General features: G+C 42.9%; 1 protein-coding gene across 2 annotated transcripts in view; it reads right to left on the bottom strand.

Moving 5' to 3' along the window:
• Positions 1 to 13,255, bottom strand: part of ZNF831 (zinc finger protein 831) — a 112,589-nt gene that overhangs the window by 91,119 nt on the left and 8,215 nt on the right. Inside the window, exon 1 of one of the 2 annotated variants that reach the window (XM_037729563.1) lies at positions 3,631 to 4,083. The exons of the other annotated variant lie outside the window; for it this stretch is intronic. The gene's annotated coding sequence lies outside the window, so the exon portion shown is untranslated. Of the gene's footprint in view, positions 1 to 3,630; positions 4,084 to 13,255 lie in introns of those variants that run through there. 2 annotated transcript variants of the gene reach the window in all.

Here is a 13,255-nt window from a genome sequence, read left to right as displayed (position 1 = left end):
AGTCTTGCTGTCTCCCAGGCTGGAGTACAGTGGCATGATCTCTGCTCAGTGCAACCTTTGCCTCCCGGGTTCAAGCGATTCTCTTGCCTCAGCAAAAGGTTGAAAGCAATTCTTTAGAGAGAGTGTAACTGTTTCAACAAATGATGCTGAAACAACTGAATTTCATAAGCAAAAGAAAAGAGAAGAAAAGAAAAACCCTTGACCTAAATCTCACATCTTATTAATACAGAAATTAACTCAAAATATTTAAAACAGGCTTAAATGTGAAATATAAAACCGTAAAGGCTTTAGGGGAAAAACGCATATGAGAAAATCTTTAGGATCTATGATGTGGAAAGGGTTTCTAGACTTGAAACAAAATGTATGAGCCATGAAAGGAAAAAATAAAATGGACCTTATCAAAGTTAAACTTTTTTTGCCCTTTGCAAACCCCTGCTTATAAGAGGATAAAAACACTAGCTACAAATCTGAAGAAAGTATTCACAAACAACATAGCTGATGGGACTTATATTTAGAATATATACAGAACTATGAAAACTTAACAGTAAAAAAAATAAATAAATAAATCCACACCAATCCAATTAGAAAATGAGCAAATACATGAAGAAACTTATCACTAAAGAAGGTCTACAGACAGCAGAGAAGCATGTGAAGAGATGTTCAACATCTTTAGCCGCCTGGGCAATACGAATTAAAGCCACAATAAAATACAATCTCATACCTGTCAGAATGGCTAGAATAAAAAATAGCGAAACAGCAAATGCTGGAGAGGATCTGGAAATACTGCACACGCTGCCAGTATTTAGGTGTGGATGTGAAGTGGCACGGCCATTCCAGAAAAGAGTGTGGCCATTCGTTAACAAATCAAACATAGAACTATTATTCAACCTGGCAGCTGCACTCCTGGGCATTTTTTCCAAACAAATGAAAACTTACATTCACACAAAAGCTTGTACATGAATGTTTCTAAAGCTCTGTTTGTAACAGTCAAAAACTGGAATTAGCCCAGATTTAAACCAACTGTGGTACATCCACATCACAGAACACTACTGGGCAATAAAAAGAAACATACTATTGACACGTGAAAGATTTGGATGAATCTCCAGAGAATTATGCTGAATGAAAAACATCAATCCGCAAAGGTTACCCACCACACTGAATGATTCCGTTCACATACCATTCTTGAAATGACAGATTATAAAACCGGAGGACAGACTAGTCCTTAACTGCTTGGGGTTAAGAGGTAGTGGGGGAGGGTGAGCAGGAGGGAGTAGGGGTGTCCACAAGGAATCCTTGCAGTGATGGAAATGTTCTGTATCTTGACTATATCACTGTCAATATTCTGATCGCGATTTGCAAGATGTTGCTATTGGAGGAAACTGGGTAAAAAACACATGGGATCTCTCTGTATTTTTTTCTTACAACTGCAGGTAAATCTGCAATAATCTGAAAACAAAGAGGCTAATTTATAAAAATAATAAATACATAAATAGAATCAAAACAGGCACAACTTTCCCAGTGTGTGAATCAATGTTATTTACTGCAGTGTATCTAGAACTGTGACTCTAGCCATGAGCACCACAGCTTACCCTTGGAGAAACACTGACTCTGCACAGACCATTTTCCTTTCATTTTCTTTATATCAACTCACTTTTCCTTATGAATCCTTATATATTCAAAGGAAAATTGACAACACTACCATTTACCATATATGGAAAAGCTCCAACATTGCTATGAATGCCAAGTGTCATAAAGAAGGGGGCGGGCTCCGTGGCTCATGCCTGTGATTCCAGCACTTTGTGAGGCCAAGGCAGGTAGATCATCTGAGGTCAGGAGTCTGAGACCAGCCTGGCCAACATGGTAAAACCCTGTCTCTACTAAAAATACAAAAAAATTAGCCGGGCATGGTGGCAGGTCCCTATAATCCCAGATACTCGGGAGGCTTAGGCAGGAGAATCACTTTAACCTAGGAGGCAGAGGTTGCAGTGGGCTGAGATCATACCACTGCACTCCAACCTGCGTGACAGATCAAGACTACATCTCCAAAAAATAGAAAAAGAAAAAAGAAACTACAAGGAAAGCAATGAAAACTTGCAAAGACCTCTCACTTGGTGACAAGCCAGTGCTGAGAACATGCTTCCTACCTATGCCCCAAAGCAGCTCTGCAGAAATTCCTGAGTGTGACCTTTCAGCGTAGCTCAGTCTTCCCTGACATGCCACACCCAGATAGACAGCATGGTGGGCAAAGTTCCCAGACCTGTCTTTGAACCTTTCTCTACTACCTACAAACCCTGTCACCTGGAATAAGTCACTTAAACTCTCCACACTGTGTTTTCCTTATCTGAAAAGTGGGGCTCCTGTTCATTCAAAGGATTACATAAAGCCGTAGATGTGATTTGTCTAGATGTGGTAGGTTCTCCCTGTGTCTATTACCACCCTATCCCCTTAACCAAACAGCCTACCCTACCTCCCTTTTACAATCTTGGTTCTCTGCATATATGATGTTCATGGTCTTTACCAGAAGAAAGGTCTCTCTAACTCCATGGCCACTGATGGTGAGCCCATCTCCCCTAGGCAGGCCTTTTGGGTAATCCTGTTCACATGGCACTCCTCCTTCATGACCACCCCCTCCCCAGCTTCCCAGCAGAAGCACAGCAAAGGAAGCAAACCTCACAGGCCCTAACACTGCCACAGAACCTAAGCATTCTCTCTGATTAATATTAGCCTATGGTCCCAAATACTTGCTCTTAGCTGGGGCAATAAAGAGAGGGTGGTTAAAAGGCATATTATTTTAAACTGGCCCTGACGTTGATTCTGTTTTTCCCAGTCAGCTAATGTTATCATTTTTCTAAGTTGTATCCTGTCCTTCATTGCATTTTGGTAGATAACATCTCTGGTTTCATTCTTACAGGAAGATTTGCTACGAGAAAGGAGAAACACATTGCCTCTCAGAGCATAGCTTCCGTGGCTGATCTGAGATAGCCTCCAGCTCTTTGCTATTTCGGACACTGGGAAGCTAGATACGTGTATAAATACACGGTCTATTGGCCCTTATAAATCTCATTGAAAAATATTACCCTTGGGTGGTTGATTAGTAGAACTGCTGTAAATAGTAGCTCTATCAAATACCTTGATATTTCAATTATATTATATTATAAAAACTTGGGCTAATAAAACATATATATATACACACAATATATACACACACATGCACTCATGTGTGCGCTCAGGCGTGCGTACACGCGCATACACACACACACACACACACACACACACACACACACACACTCTTGGCCAATTCACATTTTTGGCTTAATAGGTCCATCATTGGGGGAAAAAAACAGCTTATAAAGCAATAAATTTTCTCATAAATGTTTTTTTATTTAGTAGAATGTGGATTGTGGACCTGGTTTCTGACAGCCATTATGAACTGCAGTAAATATTTTGACAAAAGCAGCAGTGGTATTAAGCACACAAGAGAATTACTTGAGCTGGGTCAGACACAGTTTTACGTAGCATTTTCATTTTAACTGTGTGCTTGAAGATAAATATATCATTAAGAACATAGTAAAACAGGTTTTTTTAAATTGACATTTTATATATGCTTATGGCATAGAGCACGTTACATACCTTTATGAAGAGTGGAGTATTTTCAGCCAATGATGCTCTGATTCAAACACAATGATCTGGTTGCCCAGAAAAGACACCCATAGTTCCAGAAAGGACCACCGGGCTGGTCCCAAAGAGGAGAGATGAGCTCAAGGGCCCCTGCTCACACTCTCTGTGGGGAGCTCACTACTCTTTGCTGAGAGGGCATTTTAGTGTTCTCTCCAAGTTCCTACTCTGTAGGCAGCATCTCAGAGAACAGAGAGATGCTCCCTGAGCCTTAGAAAATAGAATAAAAGGGGCAGCCTCCTGCGGCTTGGCCTTTATGTCAACTCCACGTTTAACTGAGAAAAGCACCATTTCAAGCCACCTGGAAGAGACTCATGCAGAGATGAAACTTGGTATGGCCCAGAAATAGGAAGTAAATTATTTCCTATACATTACTTAAGGTCACAGTAGCAACCCTTAGAAAACAGGAAGAGATAGAAGCAGACAGAGAGAGACAAAAAAAAAAAAAAAAAAAAAAAAAAAAAAAAAAAAAAAAAAAAAAAAAAAAAAAAAAAGAGCCACAGCTCAGCTCTTTAGTAATTGTTACTATTGGTCTAACAACCTACAAACAGAGCCTGCTGCCCAGAAATGTAGGTGTACAAAAATACACTGCGTTGGAGATGAGGTTGTTCTGTGCAGGGAAGTAAGAATTAGAGCCTGGGTGGTTTTTTCCCAGAGATGTAGATGGAACAAGTGTTTGCAGAGCCTCCACACATAACCCCAGAGGTTCTCGAGGGCCCAGAATGAGCATTTCCACTGCAGTTGGCTATGGTGGAAGGTCTTAGTGAAAGATCTCTGTAATGTTATCTTCATGTAAAATGTTGATATTTTGTTCAATATGGATTTGTTTGAATTAATATTTTATTTTTAAGATATGGCACTAATCACTCCATTCAACATAGTACTGGAAATCCTAGCCAGAGAAATCAGGCAAGAGAAAGAAATAAAAGGCATCCAAATAGGAAAAGAGGAAGTCAAGTTATCTCTTTTCACTGATGATATGATTCTATATCTACAAAACCCTAAACACTCCACCAAAAGACTTCTAGACCCAATGAATGACTTCAGTAGTTTAAGGATACAAAAATCAATGTATAAAAATCAGTAGCATTTCTATATACCACTAACGTTCAAGCTGAGAGCCAAATCAAGAACACAGTCCCATTTACAATAGACACACACACACACACACACACACACACGCACAAACACCTAGGAATACATCTAACCAAGGAGGTAAAAGATCTCTACAAGGAGAACTACAAAACACTACTGAAAGAAATCACACACAACACAAACAAATGGAAAACCATTCCATCTTCATGGATTAGAAAACTCAGTATCATTAAAGTGTCCATACTGCCCAAAGCAGTTCAATGTTATTCCTATCAAATTATCAATGTCATTTTTCACAAAATTAGAAAAAAACTATTCCAAAATTTGTATGGAACCAAAAAGGTGCCCGAATAGCCAAAACAATCCTAAGCAAAAATAACAAAACATCACATTACCTGACTTCAAACTATACTACAAGGCTACAATAACCAACACAGCATGGCATTGGTATAAAAATAGACACATAGACTAATGAAACAGAGAACCCAGAAATAAAGCTGTACTTGTACACCTACAACCAACTGATTTTCAACAAAGTCAACAAAAATAAACAGTGAAAGAAAGGACCCCTTAATCAATAAATGGTGCTGGGGAAACTGGCTAACCATATGGAGAAGAATGTTGAATAGAGTGATTGGTGCCACTCTAATTCCAGAACAAAACTGGACTTTTATCTCTCAATATATATATAAAAATTAACCCAAAGTGAAATAAATACTGAAATTTAAGACCTGAAACTATAAAAATCCTACTAGAAAACCAAAGAAATACTCTTCTGAATGTCAGCCTAGACAAAGAATTTAAGACTAAGTCCTCAAAAGCAAATGCAACAAAAACAAATATTGACAACTGGTACCTAATTAAACCAAAGTGTTTCTATACAGCAAAAGAAACTATTAACAGAGTAAACAGACAACCCATGGAATGAGAGAAAAGATTTGCAAACTATGCATCCAACAAAGGTCTAATGTCCACAATCTATAAGGAACTTAAACAAATCAACCCCATTAAAAAGTGGCCAAAGGGCATGAAGAGACACTTCTCAAAAGAAGACATACAAGCAGCCAACAAGCATATGAAAAAATGCTTATCATCTCTGATTATCAGAGAAATGCAAATCAAAACCACAATGAGATACCATCTCACAATAGTCAGAATGGCTATGACTAAAAAGTCAAAAAATAACAGATGTTGGCGAGGTTGCAGGAAAAAAAAGGAACACTTATATACTGTTAGTGGGAATGTAAATTAGTTCAACCCCTATGGAAAACAGTTTGGATATTTCTTAAAGGACTAAAGATACAACTACCATTCAACCCAGCAATCTCATTACTGGGAATCTATCCAAAGGAAAATAAATCATTCTCCCAAAAAGACGTCTGCATTCCTATGTTTATCACAGCACTGTTCACAATAGCAAAGGCATGGAATCAACCTGGGTGCCCATCAATGGTGGACTGGATGAAGAAAAAGTGGCATATATATACCATGGAATATACAAAGCCATAAAAATGATAAAATCATGTATCCATGTAGCAATATGTAACCCCATGCCTGTAATCCCGGCACTTTGGGAGGCTGAGGCAGGCAGAACACTTGAGGTCAGAAGTTCAAGACCAGTCTGGCCAATGTAGTGAAACCCCATCCCTACTAAAAATATAAAAAAATTAGGCAGGCATGGTGGCACACACCTGTAGTCCTTTTCTCAGGAGGCTGAGGCAGGAGAATCACTTGAACCCAGGAGGCAGAGGTTGCAGTGATCCGAGATCATGCCACTGCACTCCAGCCTGGGCTACAGAGTGAGACTTCATCCCAAAACAAAAAAAAGAAAGAAAGAAAGTGAGAGTGATTGTAATATATGGGGTTTCTTTGGGGGTGTTGAAAATGTTCTGGAATTAGGTCACAGTGATGGTTGAACAACCTTGTGAATATACTAAAACCCACTGAATCCGACACTTTAAAAGGGTGAATTGCATGGTATGCGAGTTATATCAATGTAGCAAATAAAACCATCACTCTCCTAATTTTTCTAAGCACCATGGTACAGATAGACTCTCTAGAGCACATAACCAATAACAAATGCATTAAGCATGTGGCAACAGTTACCAAAGAAAATGAAAAATAGTTTCCAAAAATTGTTAACTTGCTTTCTCAGACACTTTTTTTCTGAAGGAAACAAACAAACAAAAAGATATCTCACTCACTTGCCAAGAGCAAGCCTCATTCGCATTGACAGTTCTTTCAAACAAAACTACCTCACGCAGCTAGAATAAATAGCAGCAAAACCAGGAGACATGAGAGATCCTGTGTGTATGAGGGAGACTCACAGGTGGAAAGAATAACTCTCTCATCAGCCATGCCCCTCTGGCCTCACACCATCTGGACAGGCAGATACACATGCCTGTCCAGAAGCTGTGGTCAGGAGGAGCAAAGACAGCCCTCACCTTTGCGGTTCAGTCCCTGGGCCCTTCTCCAGACCTCATCTGTGCAGTCGCATTGCAGGAAGTCCCAGTGAGAGAAGCTGGAGCAGACTCCAAGCAGAGCCACCTGGTGTGCCCAGGGCTAACAGTGTAGCTGAGTCTCAGCAGGAAATTGGGGCTTGGGGAGCCGACCCAGCCTCAAAAGATAGTTGGGAAGGAGCGCCTCTGGGGCCTCGGAGGAGTGTGATCAAGAGTGGCCATAAGTCAAGTCTCCCTGGGCTCCTGCATGGCCCCTGGCCACACCCTTTCTTCTCCACATAATGACCCTCTTCTGGGGATTGAACTCATGGCTCCAAGTGTATGTGTCAAATAAGTGCGTGGGAATATATGGATATTTCCGTGTGTCTAACACTCTTGTATGTAACAAGAAACACAATTTGTGAAGACCCAAGTCCTCCCAAGGTCAGCCATGATGGGTGGCCCTCTCTCCTCTTCCAGAGGCTCCCTGGGGCTGAGCACCTGGCAGCCTGTCTCTCATTCCTGTGGATCTGCCCATTCTCTGGCCTGTGGAGCTTGATGTTGTGAGTGACTATAGGAGTGTTTGTCTCTGCCTTGGCTATGCCTGGCCTCACAATGGAACCCAACATCCGGCACGGTGCCTGGCACAGAGCCAGCCCTCAGTCCACACCTGCTGAATGACAGAGAATTGTGATCCCCTGACTTCCCTGACCTTGCTGGAGAGACCACAAACTTACACACCAGGTGGGGCCTGATGCCACCGTCTATATTCCAATGCAGGTGCTGTCGCACCTCGTCCTGTAGGGGAGGTGGTGGAACCCAGGGCTCTTCTCTAGGTCTTGGCAATGCCCTGTCTTGGGAAGGCATGCGCTCTGCTTTCAACTGAAGCTGGTTCCCTCTTGGGGTTTGTTTCCCCTTACCATCCTCCCCACGCTCTCTCCATTGTCAGAAAAGGTTGATCATCACCAGCCCTTTGCGATGGAACAGGAAGCTGTACCTGGGGTGGCCCCTCAGGAAGGAACACTCCACAGATGTGCGACATTGTGCCGAGGGCCGCTGCTCTCATCTCTGTGCGTATAGAAAAGCGCCTCCCGCTGAAGTGTCATTGGACGAACCCATGCAATTATCTGTCTGCACATCCTCAGGGCCATTTCCCTGATGTTTTTATTTAAAGCATGATGTATCCAGCTAGTTTCTGATTATCCATGGTAATGGGGGTCAAGGATCAGCTGAATAATTACAATGGAAACTTCATTTCCATGGAGAGTTCCTCTCCTCTCCACCTCCTCCCTCCCTTGAGCAGCATCCAAACAGGAAGAGGGGCGCTGTTGGGCCGTGGAAGGGGAACTGTGTTGCTAGTCCTTATCTCAGTGCCGCCAGGACTTTGTTAGGGATTTGCTTGGTGCTAAGCGAGCTTCGTGGTGGGTGTGAAGTAAAGGGCTGTACACAGATCACCTTTATTTGTTTTCATAACACATTTCTTCAAATTGACTTGCTTTTGTCATTTAATTAGTCCCAAGCTATAATAATTGGTGTGATAATATTTTTTGTAATATTCATTAAAATAACTCCATAATTGTGGCACTTAAAAAAAGTTATATGAAAAGTTACCACCCACCCTGGCTTGGATCCTAGAGCAGAAAGAGACAACAGTTAAAAGACTGGTGACATGCACATGAATTCTGGAGTTTAGTTCATGGGAATGTACCCACGTGTGTTTCTTAGTCATGACAAATGTGCCATGGGCACATAAGATGCCATGTGGCTGGGGGGTGGTCACTGGGTGAAGGGATGTGGGAATTTCTGTGCTAACTGTGCAGGTTTTCTGTACATCTAAAATGATTCCAAAATAAAAAGTTTATTAAAAAGAGAAAAAAAAAAGTCCCTCCTAACGTCAAATAAAGGAGGTAAAAAGTTAAAAACCAAACAAAAGTGCCCCTAGGGGGTTGTATGTCAGCCTTTGGGAAATGGGCCATCTGCAGGTCTGAATGGTCTGATACTTTGAACAACAGAGATGGCCTGGGTTTGGGGTGGTTTCTCCGGCCGAAACTCCTCCGGGGAAGGCTAAGTGAGAAAGAGAAAATGGACGATCCCCATCAACTGTGGCTCAGTGGGCACAGAATGGGCAGAACTTTGCCAAGACAGTGTCCTTCTGACCCACAAGTAAGTTCCTTGCATCCTGCCCTCCCCTCACCTCTGCTGACCTGTCGCCTCATACCCTCTCCAAGTGCAGCACAGACTGTTTGGGAAATAAATGCCCCCTGGACCCTTTCTGGAAACACTCCCGTCACATTGACGGAGATGGCTCCATCAAGCTGGCTTCCTGCGCACGCCAGGCTGTGACTATGGCGTCCTGAGGGAAAGGCACACAGTCTCCCAGCGCCCAATGTTACCCCGGAGTCATCGCCTTCCGCAGCTCCTGTCGCTGCAGGCCACCGACTTACCACATCACAGATAATGAAAGTGCCTGAGGAACAGAAGCAAAGCCAGAGGAGGGCAGGGCGTGTTGTATTCCCACTTAGGAAGACGAGATGTGGCTCTGAACACTTAGTCACTGACTTTTAATCTTGGAGTGTAAAAATGAAATCATTTCCAGCATCTGAAGTGATTTCTTTGGCGTCACCCACTGTTTACTGTAGATTCATTTTTCAGACCAGGAAGAAAAAATGTTCATATTTCAACTACGGCAAGAAGAGCTGGTTCCCCCTCCTCACATCCCTAAAAGTTTCTTATGTAAGCAGTTTGCTTTCTTAACTGTTTTTTTAGAAGGAAGAGTTGGCCAGTCCAGACGGGGAACAAAATGGCAAGGCTGGGACCCTGCCACACCCATCACTTGGGGGGGGGCTGGCTAATCAGTGTCTTCCGGATGTATTTACAAAAACAATATGTTTAAACATTTCAATAAACAGATTTAAACACAGATTTGTATATTAGCCTCTGACAGCTGCTTCTCCAAGCCAAGAATCTTTGTCCTTTTGAAACCAAATGACTGTTCCTTGAATCCAAGTCCTGGCCTGAGAGACTCTGGCCCTTCCCGGGGTTTGGTTTTGTCTTCCTTTTGGTGGCCTCTGACCTCTCCCTCTGGCTTTATTTCCCACTGTCTATCCTCTGGGTATGTTCTTACTGTAAGTCTCCTCAAATCCTTTTTGGAAGGAGGCAGGGCTCAAATTAAAAGCCAACCAGTTCGCCTCCCAAGGCAGAGTTCAGAATCCCATCCGCAGCTGATGGAAGAAGCCAGCATGGCTTCATTTCCCTCTTCCCTTAGCACAGGGGCCCGCCCCCACACTTTCAGAAGGACTTGTTTTCATTTTAGTTTTTAATTTTGTTTTCTTCTTTCTCAGTCATTTGTGGGAGGTAAAAATTAAAACAACTTAACTCATGGAGATAGAGAGGAAGGGAGTGGGGGAAAAGTGGGGATGGTTAATGGGTACAAAACTGTAGTTGGATAAAAAGAATAAGCTAGGGTTTGCTAGCACAACAGGATGACTACACTCAACAATCGCTTCTAGTGCATTTAAAAATTAGGAATGTGATCAGAATGTTTGCAACACAAAGGAATGACAAATGCTTGAGGCGATGGATGTGCCGTTTACGCTGACGTGATTACTACACACTGTGTGCATCTGTTCACATATCTCACATACCCCATCTATACACCTACCATGTGCCCATAAAAAGTAAAAATAAAAATAAAATTTTAAATGACTTTTAGAAGCTCTTTCTTCTTTTAAAAAATTTTGAGATATTTATTCTGCCTTTTAAAATTTATTCTGCCTTTGCAACAACATAGAGGGACCCGGAGGATGTTATTTTCAGTGTTATTTCACTGCGTGCTGGGAATAAAGGAAGCGAGAGGAAACTCTGGGAGGTGAATATGTCTATGGCTTCAATGGTGGCGACGGTCTCACAGGTACGTACTTATCCCTAATGTCACAGAGTGTATGTTCAATATATACAGCTTTTTACGAGACTTGCTTTTAAGTGCCAGGCAGAGAAAGAAAAATAGTACCTGATCTTGCTTCCACGTGGAATATAAAACAGTCAAACATATAGAAGCGGAGAGTGCAGTGGTGATCACCAGGGAGGGAGAGGGGAAATGAGGAAGGTGAGGGTCAAAGGGAACAAGGTTTCAGTTATGTGAGATGACTAAATTCTGGAGGCCTAGAGTACAGTGGACTGTCTGTATTGCATACCTAACGTTTTCTTTTTGTTTTTTGTTTTTTGAGACAGAGTCTCACCCTGTCGCCCAGGCTGGAGTGCAATGGTGCGATCTCAGCTCACTGCAACCTCCTGGGTTCAAACAATTCTCCTGGGATTACAGGTGCTGGCCACCACACCCAGCTAATTTTTTGTATTGTAGTAGAATAGGATTTCACCATGTTGGCCAGGCTGGTCTCGGACTTGACCTCAGGTGATCCACCCGCCTCAGCCTCCCAAAGTGCTGGAATTACAGGCATGAGCCATTGCACCCGTCCCATGTGCTTAAAATTTTCTAAGGGAGTAGATCATATGTTAAGTTTTCTGGCCACAGATAATAATAATAAAGGAGATAAGAGGAAACTTTGGGAGGTAAATATGTCTATGGCCTTTATGGTGGTGATGGTCTCACAGGTACGTATTTATCCCTAAAGTCATAGACTGTATGTTAAATATATACAGTATTTTACAGGACTCACTTTTAAGTGCTGAGAATTTCAGTCTTCAGTTGAGCATAAGAGGAAGCACACACCTCATCATGTGCCCTTGAGGCAGATCCCACTTCTTCCTCTCTAGGAGGGGTTTTCTCAAGGCCAGACTCTGAAGATGAAGCCTTCCCAGAGGAGGAGAATTATTCCTTTCACTCAGGATCTCTAACCCATCTCTTACCATTCCCAAAGGAGGGGACACTTTTGGAATTTTAGAGCCTACGGCGCTTCCAGGATTATCTAATCCAGCCACATCAAATACAGTATGGTGCCCCCTCCCTCCTTCCTACACTCAGGGTGGACAGTGCGGCCTGGCCCCAGCACTTTTCCCCGCTGTGTTGGGCAGCTGAAGCCAGCTTTACCTGGACTTCCAAGGTATCATTCCCAGTAACATTTAGTACCTGAGATAAAACCGACTTGCTACCCCCCTGTTCTAAAGATCACAGAGCAAGAAAAGTTGACCAGCTAATGAGCAAGATGGGAACAGTCCCAGCTCTCACCAGAGCCCAGCCAATCACTCGAAACACCAAATCCCAGCTGCTCCCATTCACATCAGGGTGCTCTAGGCATGTACGTGCAGACACAGAAGCAGGTGCACGCAGACAAAAATATGAGCGCATTCATGTGCCCAGCCTTGCCTGCTTGCCCGTCTGCTAACAAGCATTCTGGCTGTGTCCAATCTCTTCCTACCCTTCCTCCTACCTCTGAGAGGTTTTGCCGTTACTAGACTGTTCTATAGTCTTTTGTGTGCTGCATAATTAAGATAATTGCGGAGAAAACAATGACAAACACCAAACAGGCAGATTGTAATGAAAAAAAAGCTATGAGAGAAGAAGACATTATCCCTCCCAGGTGTCAGGGAAATTGTATCCAACAGTTACTCACTTGTCCAGCAAATACTGACTGAGTCCCCATCGCATCCCAAGTCTCATTCAGAGCTGTAAGATTGGGGGAGAATAAGACAGTGGCCCCCTTGCTCTCACAGGGCTGACATTTCAGTGTGAGAGACAGGTATAAATAGGAAAATACATACATGAGTGAAGTGATTTTAGAGAAAAGCGCAATGAAGGAAAAGGAGTAGAGTGGTATGATGAGTCATGGGGGAAGGGTAGGAGGCGACCTGTGAGACAGACCCGGGAGACAAGAAAGATTCAGCCCCGGGCACATCTGAGAGCAAGGGGCACAAGACAGAGGGTAGGGTGAGTGCCAAGGCACTGAAGTGGGCACTCCTCCAGGCGATGGAGAAACCAGCAGAAGACTCATGAGTTGTCAGGGTCACCACAAAATGGGCAGAGTCAGGAGAGAAGCCAGGCGGCATGCTGGGGACAGGTGACACGCAGCTTAGGCCACAGGAGAAGTTTT

The sequence above is a fragment of the Cebus imitator genome, unplaced genomic scaffold (assembly GCF_001604975.1).
Source record: "Cebus imitator isolate Cc_AM_T3 unplaced genomic scaffold, Cebus_imitator-1.0 Scaffold311, whole genome shotgun sequence".
Classification (NCBI taxonomy): Eukaryota; Metazoa; Chordata; class Mammalia; order Primates; family Cebidae; genus Cebus; species Cebus imitator.
This window is presented reverse-complemented; position numbering and strand designations above follow the sequence as displayed.